The 15,653-nt window shown below is 46.8% G+C and overlaps 1 long non-coding RNA gene across 3 annotated transcripts in view; it reads right to left on the minus strand.

Annotated features, from left to right (window-relative positions):
• The window catches only part of LOC144829295 (uncharacterized), a 153,496-nt gene extending 138,376 nt beyond the window's left edge, over positions 1-15,120 (minus strand). For 2 of the 3 annotated variants that reach the window (XR_013610626.1, XR_013610624.1), the window contains exons 1-2: positions 14,994-15,120; positions 12,906-13,021 (exon numbers count right to left, since the gene is read on the minus strand). This is a non-coding gene — a long non-coding RNA (uncharacterized LOC144829295). Of the gene's footprint in view, positions 1-12,905; positions 13,022-14,926 lie in introns of all 3 variants that reach the window. The other variant, XR_013610625.1, reaches the window with a different exon arrangement.
• Between the last annotated feature and the right edge of the window lie 533 nt (positions 15,121-15,653).

Here is a 15,653-nt window from a genome sequence, read left to right on the forward strand (position 1 = left end):
TTTGAGGTCTCCACGCCAGCGGTTCCGGGAATGAGCTGAGGCATGTGGGACCGCTGGGTTGTTAAACAATTTTAGCTTCTGATAGCCCGGGTGTGGAGTGGATTAATGTTGATGCTTACTGTTTCGCATCATTTATTTGTGAATGAGTTGAACGACTGCGGAAGATGAACGCGGTGATCTGAAAATCAGGAGTTCGAATACCCGCAAGACTCGCCCTTCTCTCTTTCCGAGCCCGGTAATTTTGTCGTGGTGCCGGGCAGACTTTTATACAGCGAGCGGAGCATTGTAGGTGTAGGTTGAGGTTAATTATAATATTAGGGATAGTATACAGGGAGCACTAATGCTTCATTGAAGTGGGACTACAGACTATGAGGCTACAGCCACAGCACTAAGGAAAACTATTGGGTGTTTGAAATGTTACTGTTTGCTCGTGCATGTGCAATACTCTGGGTGCGGTAAGGCATTTTCACCACGGGGTGGCGCTGTTCCTCGGTTATGGTCTTCCTGCACGCCAGAGCTTGGGTTAATAGCGTAAGGGGTTTCCTGCATCCCTTCTCTACCTTGGTAAAGAGAGTTTTTATTTGCGGTGTTACGCCTTTATTTAGGGGCCAGTCGGGGAGTGGTGCTGCAGATCTCAGGCACCGTGTCTTGTTTCTCGGGGCGCTCATGGGGAACATCTCAATGTCCAGCTAAGTCCAGACTGGAATTGCGCTATTATTGGAAACAGGCCTCTCTATGGCGCGTGTTCGATGGTTTGTAACACGGCTGAGATGCGCTTGGCTGGGCTTATAGCGGGCCTCGCTTAAAGCCCCCTTTTTGCGTTGTGCACACCAAGTCCTGCGTTTGAGGTTGGTGTGGGGGCCTCTTGGCCAGGCACGTGCTGGGCACTTTGCCACAGGCTCGTCCTCCCACCTTGGCCCCACCGCTATGTTCCTCAGAATAGTCGAGTTAGCTCAGGGTCATGGTGCACAGTCGGCAGGCCAATGGGGTTGTTGGCCAGGGCTGCGTCCTCCACATGCGACTGGACTTGCCCTGCTCCTAAGTAATGCATCAGGTCCACCGAAGCGCTCGGACACACGTGGGGCACGAAGAGTTTTTTCGGGGACCGTTCCGCCATTGTGATGTAGCAACTATCTTGCTTTAGCTAGTGCTGGCATTCTTTTTATTGTGGTAGTAAGCTTGGTGTTTCTTTGGAATTGTGGGTTAAGTCCTCAGATGGGTGCAAAGGACCCCGTGTGTGTAAAGTTTACAGGTTTCTCTGAAACAAACGCACGTATTTCATTAGGCATAGGAATACATTAGCAAATTTCACTTCAGTTCTGGACGGGTTCACGGATCGGGGGACAAAGGTTGTAAGAGCGAGAGTGACGCTAGCGTGAGTGGTTTTGTCTGTTTATGTATAGCACGTTCCTTGTGCCGAGTATTTAAGTAAACATAAAACTTCCCAGCAGCTCCGGCTCGCAGTCGCACCGCTCTGGCTCAGAGCTCCTCCACTGGCTGGGTGGGCGCTGGCAACGTGCCTCACGAGCTTTGGAGCTAAAGGCACGGTCACACGCTGCACGCATTATTTATGGTAAATCTTCGATTTTGAGGTGCCACAGTTCTCGGGATATGTACATACTAGGAATTGGAGAGCACCCAGTCGTTGCCATTTTATGCTTGTCCTCGTGGAAGGAATGGTACCGGGTGGATTTGGTGCTGCGATAAAACTTTAATTAGGGACCGGGTGAACAGCTTTGTCATGGTTTTATTTCCGTTGTATAGTGTTACTGTCATGGGCCCATGTTCTGGTTTTGGTCGGCCATTGTTCAGCGGCCATTGTGGGGTCCATTGTTAGTTTTCTGCCGGGGCTCTCGGGGTTGGCGGTCGACGGAGCCATGCCCGCTGCCGGGGCCTCCTGTGTGGCAGAACTATGGAGTGCGCTTGGCAGCGGGGAACTGTAAGAGGCACGGGGGTGGCCCGCATCCCCGAGGGGCTCGACCCCCCCATTGATGCCACGGAAATGCAGTGTCTGGGAGGAGAGTAACTCGCGGTGCTCTGTGTGAGTTTATCGCTCGCCGCAGCTTTCTGTAATGCCGTGATCTCGTCCATGGCAGCGTTGGTGTCTGCATTGATATCTGGTGCGTGGGGGGTGCAGTGCGTACGGTGGAAGCTATTCCTCCCAGGAGCGATGTCTCGGCAGGGGTCGCGCAGCTGGCCGTGGCCGTAGCCGCTTTGTGTTTTGCGTACGGCCCTGTTCGGGTACAGGGAGCTGCTCTATTCTCTGGGCCGGCATCTCGCAGCTACCAGCCGCGGTGGCATTCCAGCACTCATGGGTGCTGGGGTTCGTGGGTGGGTGGGCGGTCGAGTGACCCAAGCCGGCCGCTCTGGGCTTTTAGGCGGCAGAGCAGTAGTGACTCGCTTGTAGTGCCCCGTTGTGCACGATTTTCGGTTGATGCGGGGGAACAGGGTTCGAGGCTTAATTTTCGCCTCGCAGCCCGCTGCAGTTCATAATTTCGTACTCACTCTTTATTGTGCCTTTATTTAGCGCGGACTTTACCGGAAGGTGTCAGGCGCTTCACAATAGGGACAGAACTGATACATGGGAGCACTTTAAGTGAACACCTTACAAAAGCTAACACTAGTTACATGAAGCAATGTGACAAACTTGGCCAAATAATACAAGAAGTAGCTAACGGTGCATTACAGGAGGAAAAAGTGACATGAGTGCAAGTTACATAAGGGTACAATGTACAAGTAGGAGTATAGACTGCATTCAGGCAGAAAGTCTAACACAAGAACGAAAGTTACGTAAGCAATGGTGGCACTTGTGCAAGTACAGGAAGCAAGCACGTAGTAAGAGGTATCAAACAGTGTGTTACAAGATATAAGTGACGTGTGCATGTTACAAAAAGAGTACCTAAAATAGGTAGAAGGATATTACTGCAATAAACGGCAGACTCTCAAATCACAAGACACTGGGAAGACACTTCCATAGTCAAGGAGAATAGAACTTGCTATAATAAGAGGTCTTCCGTCAGATAATAGAGAGGGCACAAATTGTATTTGGAAGTGTCTTTAAAGGAGGAAAACTTTGAGGCCAGTTTGAAGGCCTGGGATGAGGAGGTGTTCCTGGGTAGAATGGTAAGGGGACGAGTTATGATGTGATTCTCAGTCACACACACCTAAGTGCAATGGTCATGATCAGACTTAGCAGTTGAATAGTTGACGTAGTTTCAAGACACGATACCACACTACTGCCTCTGGCGCTGGAAGTACGCAAGTGATTGCCCCACCCAACTCCTTACGAGAAGGTACTATGGACAAACTAGTTCTCGTAACTGACAAACAGTCTTGGCCCTGGTAGCGTGGGGGGCATTGATGACCCCTGCCTCGTTGCAGAGAATATATATTGATATTGAGGGGGGACAGGGCTTCTAACGGATGTTTTATGTGCCACATGCAGGAACCACGCTGGAGAACCGCTCGACTCACATGGGGGGGGGCACCTGAACTATCAACAGGAAGAGGGTCATAACACACTGGGGGGGTCAATGAGCTAGGGTCTGGGACCCCCAGTTTCTCCCAAGGAGTCATTACTGTCCCTGTTGTCGGGGTGCGCAGGTTACGCCCCATGGAAGTAATACATTGGTAGTCAACTGGTGAATGTGAGCAGAGCAGGTAGTTCCTGTGCAATAATGGGATGTTTTCTTTGTTAAAACAACTGATGAGTCTGGGCAATTTGTTGATTTACTAGGCAATAATTGGGGTGTTCTCTCGGTAAGCAGTGGCAGAGTGTGGGCAAATCTTGCATCCCCTGTGACAAAATTGAAATGCGTTTTCTTATAAACAAATGGGGTGTCTGGGCATATCATGCATCCCATGTGCATTAATGGAATGTGTTATTTTGTACAGCAACTGGTGCGCAAGTAAGGGGCTCTGATCCTGGCGATCGAGTTAGCAATAGGTTTACTGGTCAATGCTGGGTAGGGGCTGTTTTCATGGATTTGTTCTCTCTTCCAGAAATGAACAGGTTTCGTTTTATAATGGTGAAACCACGCCTAGCAGACCTGCCTGCCACGGCTTGGAACAGGTACAGGGGAAGAACAAACTGGGGCCAGTGTGTGGGGTTCTGGGTCAGCACGTCCAGGATTGGAGTGTAACCTTTTTTCTAATTTCATAACAATCAGATCAAGTACACAGGTACCACTCTGAAAAGCACAGGTGGGAAAGGAAGCCTTTAATTGCCAGGGCGTGCTCCAGGCCAGGAGCCTGAATGCTGTTTCTGTTTAAGTGCTCTTGGGGGGCAAGGTGGCAACTCGGTTCAGACTTCTTGTAGGGGAGCAGTAGAAGCAGTGTTAAGTGTAGCGGTTGTGCTAGTACCATGACATCCTTACACTTCAGCCCAGTTGTGCTCATTTACCTTATTCAACTACTGGCCTCAACTCATAGATGACAGGAGGGATAACCACATGGGTAGATTGGCATAAGACTGGTATGGTAATCGTTAGGGGGGTACCCAGGGGTCTTTTCCAGAAGTTATCCGAAGGTCAGTACTTGTGACACACTATAGGGTTTGCACACAGCATGGGAGAGGGCCTTTTCAGGTGGTCAGGGGCAACGGTATTGTCAAGTCTGGACTTCCGTAAGTGCGACAATCTTGGTCCACGCCGAGACATTCACATAAGTTGCATCACCAGTTTTCTATACTCAGGCCCATTGGCACTATGGTGATGCGGGATCAACTTGCACAGAATTTTGTGCCGGATTTAGCCACACATACATCCTCCAGTCTGACCCCACTAGTACCTTCTAGTCTGGCTCCGCTCCGGGTCTGGCTGATAAAATAAAGACTCTAACTTGTCTATTTCTCTGGACACAGGTTCGTGCGTTTTTGGCCATGTAGGCAATTGTTTTACTTTTTACTTGCAGGGTCCGGATGGACAGGCAAATTCTAACAGACAAAAATTCAGCAACTTGGGTTGACACGCAGTGGAGAGCCCTTGGCGAAGTCCACTGGTAAGCTTTCACCTAGACAGTATGTTACTTGATGGCTATTCAGGTACTAAAGTAAGGTTTCATTTTGCAGTTTTCACACGCCAGGAAGTACGAGTGATGAAGTAACAGCTCCCCTAGTTGCACAACTTGTATATACAGATGTATAGGGTGCTTGTTATAAGCTTCATAGGGTCCAACGAGTGCCAGGCAAAGGGGGACGAATAGTACAAGTGATAAACACGAGGAGATACTGTACACAGTGTTAGAAGGGATGTTGCCTAAGCAAAACTCAAACTGGCCTTATACTCATGACGGGGAAGTTAGCGGCCAGACAGTGGGCGGTCCAACTAATGTAATATGTTAAGGGTTGCAAGCATGTACCAAGAGATGGATCCTCGAGATCATCCAAGACAGACAATAAGTCCCATTCTATAGCCAGGCTTTGGCAGAAGCGGACAGCTATTTTGTGGGTTGGGGTGCAATATGCTGAGGGGAGCATGGGGTCAGAGCTTAATTTGGCAAAATGATTGAAGAAGGATTGTTGGGCGTTCCCAATGCTCAAATACGGGCAAGTATGCGTTCGTGGGTTTCCCCTCTTGTTTCACGGCAAGTATGCGAGGACACCCGTGCTTAGGGCACATACCCCATGGCAAGATAGTCACCAAAGTGGGGGGATTGGCCTCTGTCAGGCCTTGCCAGGACCGGGGTAGCCAATCACAATAGCTGGAGCCTGTAGAGGTGATAATGTTGGAAACACAGTCTGGGGTGTACTGGGCCAAAGAACCCCTCGCCTGAGCGGCAGGGGTCATCGGGCTGTAGGTGTCTTTGAGGGACGGGCAAGGGCATTATAGGACTGAAGTGCGTGTCACGGAATTTACACTATCTCAGAAGGGTACCAGCGGATCCACCTTAAAGACCAAAAAGGGGAAACTTGTGACACACATTCTTGTAGCTCGACACCATTACTGGTGTAAGTATCAAGGGTCACAAGCGGATAGCAGGGCCCGGGCATCTGTGACCAGTCGAAGGTTCAGCAAGAAGGGTAGGCTGCGTGGGTTGACTCTTCATGAAATGGTGCAGTGTCTTTTGACGGGCACAATAAACTCATTCCCTCAAACCTGTTGTGACACCTTGCTGTGTGCATCAGGGATAGTTTGATAACTATGAAATTGTCTGGTCATTGTGGCGTAATATTGCACCAGAAAAGAAGACCACAAAGAACATACGGTGGGAATTAGCCACCAGTGGGGGACAGGTAAAATGCAGTGGTCGGAAATCTCTCCCGGCTCTGTAGGCAAGGCGCTCGGCAGGGGGGGCCATGGAGCCAGCGCGCAGGAAGTTCCTCTGCGCTATGCGTAAATTCAATGGGCAGAGGAGACTGGGCGTCATTAGACTTGGGGGGCTACACGCCAAACGCTAGGAGTGTTTGGAGGACAATGTGGCACTTTTGCCCAGTATAAGCATGGACCTGTTCCTGCTGGTTAAGGGAGAGGCCCCAGTAATAGCAGGATGTAAGTAGGAATGCCGGCATTGGTGGGGGGCCCTGGCTGTGATGGTCGCCACACCTAGGGCTGTGGTGGAGTTACAGGGCGATCCAGAGGCGGAAAGGTACTCAGGGGTACTCTCTTCAGGAGCACAAAGGGTGCTGATGCCTAATATCCCCAGGAAGTCTGTGCGGTGAACCCTAGGGTGCGACGGCGCCCCGCTATCCTACGGGCGGTTGGAAACCTGTACAACCGGGGGTCCTTGAACACTCCGCCCCTCGTAGGGGGGGGCGTGAGCAAGAGGGTGGCCCAATGGTTCACCGGAAGTGGGAGTGGCTATCCCCTCACCACAACCGCTAAGCAACGATTGGCTAAGGCCACGATGCAAGTTGGCCCATCAGGTGGTAGGCCGCGAGGGGCGGCTTGCCTTTGGATCGCCGGTAAGATAACCCACCATGTTGGCATATGTGTATGCTAATAAACCTGCAGCAATTTTTCTCCAACAAAAAGTTGTCTTGCCTGCTTACTTATGCTACATGTATGTTGCTGTGGGAGGGCTGGTGAGTGGGCCGATATTGGCACTATGCGGGCCGACCGACACGTCCCCGCAGGGGACACTCATAAGAGGGCGGCCCCCTTAGTGCCACAAGATGGCACACGGGGCAGCCCAGTGTTCCATAACCCCTGTTAGGGTCCAGCTCATCACTTCCGGCCGGGGTGGGGGGCGGGGAGAGGTATATATTCCTCCACCGCCTACCTGGTGGCCTCTTTGTCCCCTCACCCTGTTTCCCTCCCTACCACGTACCCGGCGCTTGAGGGTGGGGGGGAAATGTGTTCTAATCTTTTTATTTGTCTTGCAGGTGGAGTTACTGGGCGATCCAGAGGCGGAAAGGTACTCAGAGGTACCCTCTTCAGGAGCACAAAGGGTGCTGAGGCCTAATATCCCCAGGAAGTCTGTGCGGTGGACCCTGGGGTGCGACGGCGCCCCGCTATCCTACGGGCGGTTGGAAACCTGTACAACCGGGGGTCGCTTGAACGCTCCGCCCCTTGTAGGGGGGGCGTGAGCAAGAGGGTGGACGATTCGTTCACCGGAAGTGGGAGTGGCTATCCCCTCACCAAAACCACTAAGCAACGATTGGCTAAGGCCACGATGCAAGTTGGCCCATCAGGTGGTAGGCCACGAGGGGCGGCTTGCCTTTGGATCGCCTGTAAAATAACCCACCATGTTGGCATATGTGTATGCTAATAAACCTGCAGCAATTGTTCTCCAACAAAAAGTTGTCTTGTCTGCTTACTTATGCTACATGTATGTTGCTGCGGGAGGGCTGGTGAGTGGGCCGATATTGGCACTATGAGTGTTGCAGCTCCCGTCAGTCATTGTACAGATATATATTTTTTTTGTTTAAGAAATTTTTATTAAGCATTGAAAAGTGATACAAAAAGTATGTCATGAACAATTAGGAAAAAGTACATATGAGTATAATAATAAAAGACATCAATCCAGAGGAATTTATATATGAAAGAGAAGGGTAGAAAGAAATAGAGAAAGGAAAGAGGGAGAAAGAGAGAGAGAGGAAAGCAGAAGGAAAGAAAAGAGTAGAGGGGAGAAAGAGGAGAAGAGGGAAGTAAGCGATGGGATCATAGGGGATAAGGAGCACGCGGTAAGGGAGAGGGATTAGAAGAAAGATAGGAAGTGAAGGGAAGCCATAATAAATCAGATTTAATTTTCAAAGGAGCAGAAGTAGAGGAGGCAATAGAAATTCTGTGTTCATCACAAATATAATTCCACCATGTGTGGACCGAGAGTTTTGAATTATCTTTCCAACACGATAAAATAACTTTAGATGCAAGTGCAATAAATAGGTCGAACAATTTAGCAGAAGAGGGTGTAACAATATTAATATCTTCAGATAAAGAACCTAGAAATATGCGTAAAAAAGATAATTGTGAGGAAAGAGATAACATTTTCATACATATATTCCAAACATCAGTCCAAAAAGATAAAACAGGGGAACAGTGGTATAGTTGGTGTTGTAGAGTACCTGTAACTTTGGAACAAGACCAGCATAAAGGAGAAGAGGTTGGAGAAAATGTATGAATAGTAACCGGGGTGTGACAGGGCGGCGGGGCCAGGGAGTGACAATGCTGTTGTACACGCAGACGGCTGGTCTGCTCTACCGTTGACCCCCCTTTCTGTTGTCCTTATACAGACTGATGCCTATGCTGACGTACCTGGGGAGTGGTGGTCGGCTGTCCCGCGGAAACCCCCTGTCACCCCTGCATTGACTGATGACCCTGGCCTGCAGGAATGGGGCACAAAGGAGACCGATAGTATGTGGAACTTTGCTCCGGTAGAAGAACACGGCCCCTTTAACTGCGGACTACACGACGGCGTGGCCACGCCCCCTGCGTGCGTCGAGGAGTCAAATGCCGGAAGAGAGAAGGAGACGGCGGACGGCGTTTCCCTGGAGGCGGAAGGTGTGTTGGAGTGGAGACGGAGAGCAGTGGAGTCGAGTGTTGGAAGCGGAGGTGGAGCGTGTGGAAGGAGCCCAGCTGAGAGCGACAAGCCAGGAGGCCACCGATTTGGCGCTTCGCCCTGCCACGGTCCCACGGGAGGAGCGTGGCTGGACAAGGTACGGGGTACTGTGGCTGGCTGGGTGGGGAGGAGCGACCCGAAGAAACCGAGAGCCCCAGTGTAAATATTGTACAGTCAGGAATTTCCCCATCCCTTCACGAGCACATCGAACGGCTGTTGTTAACTGAGCACTTGGTTTCCCTCACTCCCTGGGCCCTTGCAAGTCGTGCACGGACATCCCAGTGATTGTGCCTTCTCTTTTTCTTTCCTTTCCGGGACGCCTCCGGACGAGTCTACACTCCTGTACCAGAGGGCGACGGCATCACCTTCCCTCCATACCGACGGGAGTGTCTCGATACCCTACATCATTCTGGAGAATTCAGGATTTACAAGAGGTGTCAGGACGGAGACCTCAGACTTTGCCAAACTAAGAGTGTCCTCTAAAAGGCGCAAAGCATACTTAAAAATAAAACCTTCTTTAAGAGCACTCTTCCCTGACTCTGCATCTTTGGATCCCACCCCCCTGGCTTCTGCTGCGTCTTCCCCAGCGTTCCCCGAGCCTGCCCCTTTACATGGGGTAATAACAACTCTATGATAAATAAAAAGCAAGGATTGGGTAATGCATGCAGCAACGGAGACTTTGAAAATTCTGGACCATAAACGATCCCACAATGCAATGTCAAGAGAGACATCAAGATCGGTTTCCCAAGCAGTCTCTACTTTAGATTTAGAGCGAACAGAAGAATTGGACAGTAAAAGTGAATATATAAGAGCAGCTTTAGGTAGTTGAGTAGAAAAGAGAGGATAAAGTGGAGTGACAGGAGTGAAAGAAGAAAAAGAGTCAGAGGAAGAAGATAAAGAGGATAAGTGAGATTGAATAGCAGAGGTTATAATAGAATATTCAGCGAGAAATGAGGGAGGTAAACTAAACATGTTTTGTAATACAGGAAAAGAAATAAGAGAGGAATCAAGGAAAAACTGATGTACAAACATTATATCCTTTTCTTTCCAGTGTTTAAAATAGAATGATTTACCTTTATATCTAAGGAATGTGTTGTACCAAACTACAGAAGATAAGAAACATTGTAGAGGGGAAAGAGTAGAGGAAAAAACATTTTGCAATGTAGATTGGGAATATTTCAAAATGGGATATTTGGATATAAAGGTACAATTTGACATAAAAGTAACATGTTGAAAGGAGAAATCTTTTAAAAGAGAGCGTTCCAGAAGAACCCACTTAGGGACAGGAGTATCAAGGAAGTTATAAGCTAAGGAGAAGGATTGTTTGATCAAAAAGGCAGAATGATATGAGCCAAAATCAGGGAAACGAACACCACCTTCATTTTTAGGTCGAATCAACTTATGTAACCCAATGCGGGGATGTCTATTATTCCACAAAAATTTTGTGCATACAGAATTAATACGAGAGAAATAGGATTTAGGAATTTTGAAAGGGAGCATAGAAACTGTATACAAAACATGAGGGGTAATCATCATTTTGATGGTGTCCAGTCTACCCCACCAAGAGAGAAATAAGGGGGACCAGATCTGCAGGAGGTATTGAATTTTATTGGTCAACGTATCAAAGGTTATTTTAAGGGTATCTTTTAGAGAGGAAGCGAACCATATACCAAGGTACTTAATTTTAGATGGACACCATGCAAAATCAGTATTATTAAACATGTATTGAAAACACAGTGCGTTAAGTGGAAGCACTTCCGTTTTGGATAAGTTGAGCTTATATCCTGATATTGAGGAATACAACTGAACTTCATTTAAAAAGGGTGGGAGGGAGGATTCGGGATTGGACATGTAAATGAGGACATCATCAGCATACGCTGACAGTTTAGTTTCGACAGAGGAAAATTTTATACCAGTGATATGGGGGTTGGAGCGAATGCGCTGTAGAAAGGGCTCAAGACATAAAATAAATAATAAAGGGGAAAGGGGACAACCTTGTCTCGTACCTCTGGTCAAAGAAAAGAATCTGGAAAATTGGTTGTTAACAAAAATACTGGCACGAGGGGATGAATAAAGGAGTTTAACTAAAGATATAAAATTTGGGCCAAAACCAAACCATTGAAGGGTGCGGAACATATATTGCCAATTAATACGATCAAAAGCTTTTTCAGCATCCAGGGAAAGGGCTGCCAACGGGGTTTTGACATTTTTACTGTGAGCAAGGACATTGGAAAAAAGACGAGCATTATCAGCAGCGAGTCTACCCTTGACAAAACCCACTTGGTCTGTGTTGATTAAACGAGGGATAATGGAATCAAGGCGAGAGGCAAGGATTTTAGCAAAAATTTTACAATCATAATTAATTAAGGATATGGGACGGTAATTTTTACATTGGGAATGATCCTTATCAGGTTTTGGGATAATTACAATGAGAGCATCCAAAAAGGACCCAGAGGCTTTAGCTTCCAAAATAAAAGAGTTAAATAACTGAAGGAGTTTAGGGGCAAAAAAGGAATGGAAGGAGGAATAAAATTCAACTGGCAGACCATCAGGGCCAGGGGCTTTTGATTTTTTGAGGGAATGAATGGCCATGGTGATTTCTTGGAGAGTAATTTCACGTTCCAAGTGCGAAAAATCAACAGGGAGGGATGGAGGGGAGGGAAGGCCTTCAAAAAATGTTGTTAAGTTTGCATCAGAGGGGTGAGTGTCATCTGTATATAGGGCTTGGTAATAGTTGTGAAATACTTCAGCAATGTCTTCATCGGAAGTAACTAGTTTATTGAATGAATCATTAAAAATTGGGCCGACAGCTTTGCGTTCAGACTTGATTTTCAAATAATTGGCCAACATTTTCCCTGCTTTATTCTGGCCCCCATGAAATTTGGATTTTATTTTAAGGAGGGTGTGACAGGCTTCATTAGTGATAATTTTATTAAGTGTTGTTTTGGCAAGAATCAAGTCCTGAAGGGCAGAAGGGGATTTGGAGGTGAAATACATGTGTTCGAGAGTTTTAATCTGTTTAAGTTGATCCTCATACTTTTGCTTATTAAGCTTCTTTTTAGCAGAAACATAGGAAATCGTAAAAGCTCGAAAAGAAGCTTTAAAAGCATCCCATGTGTTAGGAATTGAGGTATCAGCGGGGTCATTTAAGGAAAAGTATTCATTAAAAAACGCAGTGCTTTTTTTCATAAAAGTGGCATCAGATAAAAGAAAAGAATTGAATTTCCAACGACTAAATTTAGAGGGGCTAAGGGAAAGATCAAGGGTAGTATATACAGGGGCATGGTCGGAGATAAAAATAGAACCAATAACAGATTTTTGAATGGAGGGAAGAAGAGACTTACTAATCATAATATAATCAATTCTCGAGCGCGTATGATGGACATTAGAAAAGAAAGTATATTCCAATAAATCAGGGTTACACACCTTCCACGAATCATATAGAGGACGTGAGGCAATGGCAGACTGAAAACTCTTATGAGATTTGTCAGGTTGAAATTTACTTGAAGACAACCGATCTGAAAAAGGGTCTAACCATTGGTTAAAATCACCAGCTACTATAAAATCAGGGCAATCTATAGATGCAAGGAGTAATTTAATGTCTTTCCAAAATTTTGGATCTGGGCGAACAGGGCCATATATATTTAATAAAACCATCGTCTTGTTGTGTATAACAACCTTTGCCATTGCCCAACGACCTTCATCATCATTTTGAGAGGAAATAATTTGTGCATTTAAAGTCTTATGAAATAATATAGCAACCCCTCCTTTTTTGTTAACAGCAGGAGAAAACACAACCTGACCCACCCAATGTCTCTTAAGCTTAAGGGATTCAATGTCAGAGCAATGCGTTTCCTGAAGGAAAACAACCTGTGAATGAAATGAAATTTGGTTAAGTGAGACAATACCTTCTGACGCTTGACAGGGTGACCAAGACCTCGAACATTCCAAGAGACAAAATTACACATGTTGGGAGGAGGGAAGGATGGGCGACAAAAGGAGGCGACACATGGCGAGGAGATCACTACAAAAGGGGAAACAAAAAATAACAGTTAAACAGAGGATTCGTAGAACGCTCATTTTAAGAAAGCGACGAAGAATCAAAAAATGGGGAAACAATAATCGGACAAATAGAGAAAACAGTAGAGGCCACTTAAGAGGAAGAAAACAAAGAAAAAGAGAGAAAAGAGAGAGAAAGGAAAGGTACATAAATAGAGAAAGAGAAAAAGGAAACAGATCAAGGCGCAAAGGCTTGATCTGAGAAGAAGATAGTAACCAAAACATGTGAGACGAGGGTACACCAGAGAGAGGACATGTCCCACGAGCACACAAGATACGGACATTATGAAAAAGGAAAAACACAAGGATGTGAGGAAAAGAATAAACGAAGATAGAGAAGGAAGATAAGTTAAGAAAAGTTAGATAGGGTAGAATAATGGTTGTAAAAAGAGAAAACAAAGAAAGACATAAAAGCATTAGCTAGCAGTGTCCATGGTGGAAGGTGAGACACTCAGCAGATAATCGCTGAGTTTCTGTGGATCATCATAGGACCTGGTACGACCATTATGTGTGATCTTGCAGAAGCAGGGATGGAGAATTCCATACTGAATGTTGAGTTGTCTCATCGTAGGACGAAGGTTCAGGAATTCCTTACGTCGAGCATTTGTAGCAGAAGAGAGATCCTGGGAAATGAAAATGTTATGACCAGACCACTGGAGACGACGTTTGGCCCTGGCGGCCTTCAATACAGCCATTAACTCTGTGAACTCCAAGAATAACATGATAATTCCACGTGGTTTGGAGGCATTGGAGTTGAGGCGGCCAAGACGGTGTGCTCGTTGGATGTTGAGAGGATGAGTCGATGATTGAAATTTCCGAATAAAAGAGACCATGTCAGTCCCCTCCAAATTTTCCGGAACACCATAAACGCGTAGGTTATTGCGTCTATTGCGATTTTCCAAATCCTCGGTGTGAAGTTTGAGTTTGTGGATTTCTTGTTCCAATAGTGGAATCCGAGTTGAGAGGTCTTGGACATCGCTTACACGTTGTTCTAAGTTCAAAACTTTATTTTCCATAACCACCCAGCGCTCCTCAATCTGCTGAAGTTTAGCATTGGTAGCAGACATAAAAGGCTGAAGACCACGCACCTCCTCAAGGATGGAGTCCAGAACAGGATTAGTCGAAGAGTTAATGGGGGAAGGTGGATCATTTTTAGGCCTTTTAGGTTTTGTTCCGGTTTGCAACAACTTCGGCGAAGTAGAGATATTTGCCATGGTGTAGGATAGCAAAAGGGAGATATGATCCAAAGTTGTAGAATATGAACCGGAGTGTGGATGCACAAAGATGATAGGGGCACACAATGTGTCAAATAAAAGACGATGAGAAAAGAAATCGCCTATTAGCGCACTATTTTTCAGTGCGAAGACACACTAAAAGCCACACAGCACCGTAGAAGAAGCATCTACCAAGAGGAGCATATGAATATGGTGGTAGAACATCGTACTAATATAAAGTGCAAGGCTAGAGGAAGAAAAGCCGAAACACAATAAGGCTGATATAAACAGGGTAATGAGAAAATGCAGGAGGCAGATGGTCACGGGAAGCCAGGAGAGCAAGAGTCTTGAAAAGACGGTGAGGCAGTCACCACAGTGCCTTTATGTAGCAGTAGAAAGCATGGCAATCAGGAAGTCAAAATGGCGGTCGTTTCACCACAGAGAATAAGCTGCGCATTTAGATTCAAAATAGACAAAGTGCATAAATTGGAGAGGAACTCACAACAGTCAGTGAAGGGCTCAGCATCATACTTTTGTATCGAGACCAAGCTAATGCCAAAACGGAAGGTTGAATGCAGAAGGTGCGCAAAGAAACATTCTCTTCAGCGGCAAACAAAATGGCGGCCGTTCGTGTTGCGCAGTGAAGAGAAAGTTACCGTTGTAAATTGCCGGTGGAATAGCGCTCGTATGTGCGGCAAAAGCGCTTCATCATATGCTGCCCACCTTCCGACACCGCTATACAGCAGGAAATCCTTCCAAAAGATGGCAAGACGGGTCCTCACGGCATCCGCGGGTTTGGTCCGAAGCGGAGCTCACGGGGAAGACGTCCTCTGCTGCCGGCGCGCAAGCCACGCCCCCATTGTACAGATCTATAATCTTGCTGTTTTAGTTGCATTACATCGCCTGGTTATGTTAATATTTTTCAAAAACGTTTTATTGTGTTTGTCAGTGTATCGCAGGAGTAGCATTAATCCATACTATTAATGACAGACGCAATACGAATGGGGAATAACTGCATGTTCCTTCTTGAGTATCAAAGGATTACCCCTTTCTTGATTGTGTCTTTATCTCCAGTAGGTGGCGAACAGCCAGTCCAGCTACGTCAAGCCGTAGGATGTGACTTCTAGCCTGCACCTGGATTTTCCACACACTGCGCTGTCGCCTAGTCAACGTCACCGCCACACAATACTTCCTCTTGTAATCGTGTTACAGAAGCCGCACTCGGACAGCATCTCTCTCCCTTGTGCAGATCCTGTGTCGGGTTTCTTCGCTTCCGAAGGTAAAAGGTGCCAGTTATCAAGCAGCCAGTGGAAACAGACTGCCTGGCAAAACACAGCTGTATGCGCGCCTTCCCGTCCTTTATATGCTGTATACAGATACCTT

The sequence above is a fragment of the Lissotriton helveticus genome, chromosome 4_1 (assembly GCF_964261635.1).
Source record: "Lissotriton helveticus chromosome 4_1, aLisHel1.1, whole genome shotgun sequence".
In the NCBI taxonomy this organism is placed as follows: Eukaryota; Metazoa; Chordata; class Amphibia; order Caudata; family Salamandridae; genus Lissotriton; species Lissotriton helveticus.